The sequence below is a fragment of the Schistocerca cancellata genome, chromosome 12 (assembly GCF_023864275.1).
Source record: "Schistocerca cancellata isolate TAMUIC-IGC-003103 chromosome 12, iqSchCanc2.1, whole genome shotgun sequence".
Taxonomy (NCBI): Eukaryota; Metazoa; Arthropoda; class Insecta; order Orthoptera; family Acrididae; genus Schistocerca; species Schistocerca cancellata.
Genome location: NC_064637.1, coordinates 73,236,527 through 73,243,642, shown reverse-complemented (window position 1 = coordinate 73,243,642; position 7,116 = coordinate 73,236,527). Strand labels below are relative to the sequence as shown.

The 7,116-nt window shown below is 45.3% G+C and overlaps 1 pseudogene; it reads right to left on the bottom strand.

Moving 5' to 3' along the window:
* Positions 1-263: 263 nt before the first annotated feature.
* LOC126109926 (5S ribosomal RNA) lies at positions 264-381 on the bottom strand (annotated as a pseudogene).
* Between the last annotated feature and the right edge of the window lie 6,735 nt (positions 382-7,116).

Below are 7,116 nucleotides of genomic sequence, written 5' to 3'. Positions count from 1 at the left end.
ATCTGCCGTACGGTGCTGCCATCTCTGGGACGTATTGACAATGAACATGGCCTCATTTTAAAACAATACGCTTGTTTCTCTCTCTTTCCAGTCTGGAGAAAAAAAATCGGAGGCCTTAGAACTTGAATGCACCTCGTAGAAGAGGCGTGTGGTCAGCAGACCGCTCTCCCGGTCGTTATGATGGTTTTCTTTGACCGGAGCCGCTACTATTCGGTCGGGTAGCACTTCAATTGGCATCACGAGGCTGAGTGCACCCCGAAAAATGGCAACAGCGCATGGCGGCCCGAATGGTCACCCATCCAAGTACTTGCCACGCCCGACAGCGCTTAACTTCGGTGATCTGACAGGAACCGGTGAATCCACTGCGGCAAGGCCGTTGCCCCTGATTTCCCTGACACGTTTGAAATTTCCTGACATTATTTGATTTCCAGAACATGGGGCAACCCTGAATGCTGGATTTGCTTTAAAATATTAAAGACAGGAGGAGCCACAACAAACTTGCAACATCATAGGAACAGAAAATTTAAAACTTAACAACTGATTCACAGTTTACAATAAAAATAGAAAGGAGATGATCTGCTGCCTGTGTCCACACAATATGCCTCACCTGCTCGTAGCCCTTGAAAATGAACGAATTGCCACGAAAAACTGTACTCGAAACTCAGTTTTCACCTCAGCACTTATTATTCGTAATGTCCAGGTGGTGGTATGATCCTCGATTACGACATGATTTTTGAGCAGAGATTTAAAAAATCAGAATGAATGTGATCTGTAGTATTAAAACACTTATCACTTTTCGAGAAAAGCAGCGAACAATGGACAGATTAATTTGTCTTATTTGGCTATTCAATTTAATATTTCAATTTATGTATTTGAAACTAAGATTCAAAATTTTTAAATCTTTGTTCGATATTTGTGTTTTTTTTAAGAAATAATAGGAATAAAAAATGAGTTTTGGTTGTTACAGAAACCTGTTTTTAGAGCTGTTTTAAGACTCAGTGTAAACTGGCGTTGGAAAAAAATGATATAACCGAAAACCGGCTGTTTCGGCGTTGTTCTCTAGAAGTCGGTGGCGCGAGGTGCTGATCCCTCGCCTTCAGGCAGCTTGTCACGCCTTGCAAGATTGGGCTGCGAAATGGCGCATTGCATTTAACCCGGCGAAGACGCAGGCCATTGTCTTCACGAGGAAGAGGACTGCACCGGAACGACGACTCCGCCTCTACGACGTCGAAATCCCGTGGAGTGACACCGTCCGCTACCTGGGGGTCCTCCTGGACAAGAGGTTGACCTGGAAGCCTCACATTGAAGACGTGAGACTCAAGGTTATTCAACGGATGGGCGCTCTCTACCCATTCCTCAATGAACACTCTGAGCTGTCGCCAGCGAATGGCCTTCTCGTCTTTCGCCTCTACCTCCGCCCGCTGTTTGATTATGCGTGCGAGGTCTGGGGCTGCGCAGCGAGGACACATATTCAACGCCTCCAGTGTCTGCAAAATAAGATCTTGCGGCGGGTCTTCCATGTGCACTCGCAGTTCCCCCATGAATACCTCCACGAGGCAGCCGACGAGGACACCGTGCTGGAAAGGCACAAGAAGTGTGCCAGACGGTTCTATACCCGGACGAGGGTTTCTACGAACCCCCTCATCAGAGCGCTGGGAGCTCCTGCTAATCCCAGAGACCGCTATCGACGACCTGTGGCCATGCTCGACAGATGAAGACTTGAAGCAGAAAAGCACTGCCATCCCCCTTCATACCCTGACGCCCAAAGGAAGCCCAACACCTGATGACCACATGACGTCCCGCACCCACTGATGTTACACACTAAATAAAGATGACACCATACCCACGTGACACCTCAGCAGACGCAGAAAATGCCGCAAGGTAAACTCTGCACCAAGCAGCTAATTTAAGTTAGCCTTAAGTAAGCGGATGGAGCTATCCCTACAACAGCTTCGTTTCTGGCTGCCAATCTTCACGCGGACAACCACCAGTATCTCACGAAGGCGACACACAAACACGGCGGGTCACTTCACAAATGCTGGTGTGTGATGCGGAGCAATGTTGGAAGCGGCCACCGCGAGGTATGGCGGAAATGTGAAAGATATGGGTGTACACTCATTCCGCGCGCTATACGAGATTGGAATATTGGAGAATTGTGAAGGTGGTTCGATGAACCCTCTGCCAGGCACTTAAATGTTATTTGCAGAGTATCCACGTAGATGTAGAAATTTGGACTTATGTGACGGCGCGAAACTGGAAAAAATTTGCAATCAAAAATAGGGTAGCTAAAAAAATTGGTAATTTGTGGCAAGGTCTTATGGGACCAAACTGCTGAGGTCATCGGTCCCTTAGCCTACACACTACTTAATCTAAATTAAACTAACGTACACTATGGACAACACACACACCCATGCCCGAGGGAAGACTCGAACCTCCGACGGGGAAAGCCTCACGGACCGTGACAAGGCGCCCTTCACCGTGACAAGGGGCCCAAGACCGCGCGGCTATTCCCCGAGGGTCGCTAAGAATTTGCGTTTGGCGCGTATTACATGATATGTTGCTGCATATTAAACTCAGGTAACATACCGAATTTTTCTTTAGACTTGGATGGAGGTCTATCTGTCACCAATTTCCTGAAAACTGATTTTATGTACAACACTCATTTGCGATCGCACCACGCCAGCGATAAAACCAGAATGAAAATATTCACAACATTCTTCATATTTCATAAACGGTATGATATATCGAAACGACATTTTGGCAATTGATAGCACACGAAGAGGAGAGTATTTTACCATGAGGTTAATATGCGAAATTTCATTATCTGTCGCGTTATTCCACCAACTGAAGACTCTTTTAACGAAAAATGTAATTTTTAAGGGCCATCGATTGTGGGTGAAACGAGAAATGCTGTGCGTTTTGGAACAAAGTAAGTGAACACACAAAACGTTTATTTTTGTACCAAGGTAGTGCTTCTTCATAAGCTGTTGACGTTACTAGTCCTCACTACTTAAACTTAGCAAACAAATTGCGCCTGCAGAACATGTTCGTGAGGTAACATTGTATAAAATCTATTTTGACCAAAGACGTACATTTTACATGGAAATTGGAGAAATGAAGGTGTTAAGCAAAATTCGCCACTCATGGCGCTTCCCTGAAAGAAATGATTAATAATTCGGGCGAAAACAAGTCGCTGCTTTTGTTGCGTTTTCAGCGTAATTCTTTTTTTTTTTAATATACTAACCAAAGCAGAGGTGACAGTCGATGTTTTTGAATGGTCACCATGCAAGTGTCCATGTGGACGAGCTCCACTTAATATTTAAAGAAAATATGAGCGTAGGCTTCAGTTCAGAGGGGCACTTCCCCTCCAGCGCTCAGCGTTTCCACCACAGCGCCTGCCCGCAAACCCCAACACTACATTTCTCATTTTATCCTTGTCGACTGCGGATCTACCTGTCACGTTACTCTGCGCGCATTCCAACATTCTGGAATACAACTGATGTGCGAAGGTGACAGCGAGGAACTACAGCATAGGCCAGCTGAATGAATGAATGTCGTGTGACTAGGGCCTCCCGTCGGGTAGACCGCCCGCCGAGTGCAAGTCTTTTAATTGGACGCCACTTCGGCGACATGTGCGTCGATGGGGATGAAATGATGATGATTAAGACAACCCAACACCCAGTCCTGAGCGGAGATAATCTGCGACCCAGCTGGGAATCGAACCCGGGCCCTTAGGGCTGATATTCTGTCGCGCTGACCACTCAGCTACCGGGGGCCGACATAGGCCAGGTGAGAGCACATCTTGCACACTGCATGTATACGCAAATCGTATAACATGCCACACAACATTGTCTGCAAGTCTGGGAAACTGGTAACACGGATGGAAAGTCCACTAGATATGGCCCTACGTGTTACGGCAATGATAGGTCAACAGAAACATGTAAACAAGTTCAAAATACTGAAAGAACTAGTACTGATCGATTTTCACAATCGATATTTCAAAGCAGTGAGAATTTTACGGATAAACGATACTCGTTTATGAAAAAAGTTTTATTCAGAAAAAAAATCTGTGCTGCTGGTATGGCTAATTTATAAGCCGTCCAGAAATTAGTAAAAAACGAAAAAAAATGCCGAAAAAAGTGGTTATACTGGACTGAAATGCCGATATCGGTTTTAACTGTCGGTTTTTTTCCATCCCTATTATACGATAGGAGTTGCGTGGAGTGACCAGCACTCTTGTCATTCCCCGGGCGATATGATAGACATACACTATGTGATCAAAAGTATCCGCACACCCCAAAAACATGGTTTTCATATTAGGAGCATGGTGCTGCCACCTACTGCCAGGTTCTCCATATCAGCGACCTCAATAATCATTGGACATCGTGAGGGAGCAGAATGGGGCGCTCCGCGGAACTCAACGGACTTCGAACTTGGTACGGTGATTGGGTGTCACCTTTGTCCTACGTCTGCACGCGAGATTTCCACACTCCTAAACATCAATAGATCCACCGTTTCCCATGTGATAGCGAAATGGAAACCTGAAGGGACACGTGCAGCATGTAATGTATAATAGGCAGACATCTATCCAGACCATCACAGCATCAGGATCCACTGCAAGTAGTATGACAGTTCGGCGGGAGGTGGCTGCTCATAAGCCACATATCACGCCGGTAAATGCCAAACGACGCCTCGCTTGGTGTGAGGAACTTAAAACATTGAACGATTGAACACTGGAAAAACGTTGATTGGAGTAACGAATCACGGTACATAATGTGGCGATCCGATGGCAGGATGTGGTTCAAATGGCTCTGAGCACTATGGGACTTAACATCTGAGGTCATCAGTCGCCTAGAACTTACAACTACTTAAACCCAACTAACCTAAGGACATCACACACATCCACGCCCAAGGCAGGATTCCAGACTGAAGCGCCTAGAACCGCTCGGTCACAGCGGCCGGCTGGCAGGATGTGGGTAAGGCGGTGAACGTCATCTGCGCCAGCGTGTGTAGTGCCAACAGTAACATTCGGAGACGGTGGTATTATGTTGGGGTCGTGTTTTTCATGGACGGGGCTTGCACCCTTTGTTGTTTTGCGTAGCACTATCACAGCACAGGCCTACATTGATGTTTCAAGCACCTTTTTGCTTCCCACTGTTGAAGAGCAATGCGGGGATTGCGATTGCATCTTCCAATACGATCGAGCACCTGTTCATAATGCACGGCCTGTGCGGAGTGGTTACACGACAGTAACATCCCTGTAATGGACTGGCCTCCACAGAGTCCTGACCTCAATCCTACAGAACACCTTTGGGATGTTTAGGAACGCCGGCCGACTTCGTGCCAGGCCTCACCGACCGACATGATATCTCTCCTCAGTGCAGCACTCCGTGATGAAAGGGCTGCCATTCCCCATGAAACCTTCCAGCACCTGACTGAACGTATGCCTGCGAAAGTGGAAGATATCATCAAGACAAGGGTGGGCCAACAGCATATTGAATTCCAACATTACTAATGGAGGGCGCCACGAACTTGTGAGTCATTTTCAGCCAAGTGTCCGGATACTTTTGGTCATCTAGTGTATATATCGGTGTGGTTAGCTGTCCGTATCGTCTCGTCTCAGTGCGCCTTAGTAAAGGAAATGACTTCGCGACACCTCTCCAACCTTGGCAACTTTTCGTTCACATCTCTGTCATTCAGCATTTTTTTTTTAGGTGCGGGGGGGCATCCCGGAGTTTGTACTCTATTTAGTCATCGAAACACTTGTTCCCGTAGAATACATATTAGGCCATTTTCCTATGTTACAAATATGGTTCGTACCTGTTGCTATTGTAAATGGAAATAAATGGAAATGCCGCCACTTAGGCGACTTGCGTGTCGATGGGGATGAAATTAAGGTTAACACAACACCCAGTCCTCGAGAGGCGAAAAACTCCCACGAAGCCGGGAATCGAACCCGGGCCGTTAGGTATGACACGCCGTCGCGCTGACCACTCAGCTACCAGGGGCGGACATTGTAAATGATTATGAGAATCAAATAGCATTTTCGGTCAATGTCCTCACAAAATATTTCCATGTAATTAAAGCTTAAAAATCATAAAATTTCAAGGTTTGATCAGATGATCGAAAACGTTCCGTTATTGGTTGACGCCATAGTAACCTCACAGCGAAGACTAACCGTAAGCTATACGTGAGTTTAGGTCTGTCAGCTGAAGTTACGAGCGTTTTTCCGCACTCTTTCAGTTTAGTTATTTAGCGATGGAAAACGCATTTACAATTTTATGTAACAAAGGAAAGGGTCAGGTCTTAAAACTGAGAAAATCGTTAACTGGATTATTTGCCCGGACCGTGCTGATATAGCTTTCCACGGCAACTTGAAAAAGCTTGGACCATAAAACATACTGGGAACTCTTTCGCTCAGAAAGTTATTGTGACTGTTAACCGCTATCCTTGTTGCCAGAACTACTAGTGTTTTCCAGGTAAGTCTGTTCTGTATTTTCAAATTTTCATTCAGCGTAATAACACTCGGGGAGAACTACAGATCATCATCGTATCGCCTTCGACAGCTGAACTCACTGGAGTTTTTCTCTTCTTACAGGTTATTAATTGCAACCACCGGAAAATTCAGTCTATAAAATTCGCAGCTGACACAGCAGAACCTTAAATTATCTGTTATTTCGAGCGTCCAAGCAATGTTCAGTTTTTGTGAAAATAATACTACATCACAACACGCCCAATGCAGACAGACGGAAGTGGTAAATTATTGTCTCCAACAACTTGTTTGGGTAGAATAATTTGGTCGGAAATTGTTAAATGGTTTCTCAAATTGTTTACAATGTGAGCTGCATCATGCATGAAATAATTGAACACCACCCTTGTGATTCGCCTCAAATTGATCAGGCCTAAACTGAAGCTAATAGAGGAACGTAGATTTTAAAATGTAATGTGATTTTTAATTTAAAACTCTTGCATAACCAAATTATGTCTGAAGTCAAACGTAAGTATGACACTGATTTTAAGCGGAAAAAAATTAAAAAGAACTTTCTCCCAATGAAGATCGATATTGCGAAAATTGCATTAGACGTCCGTGTGGTACGTGGTTGCTGTCTGTAAACT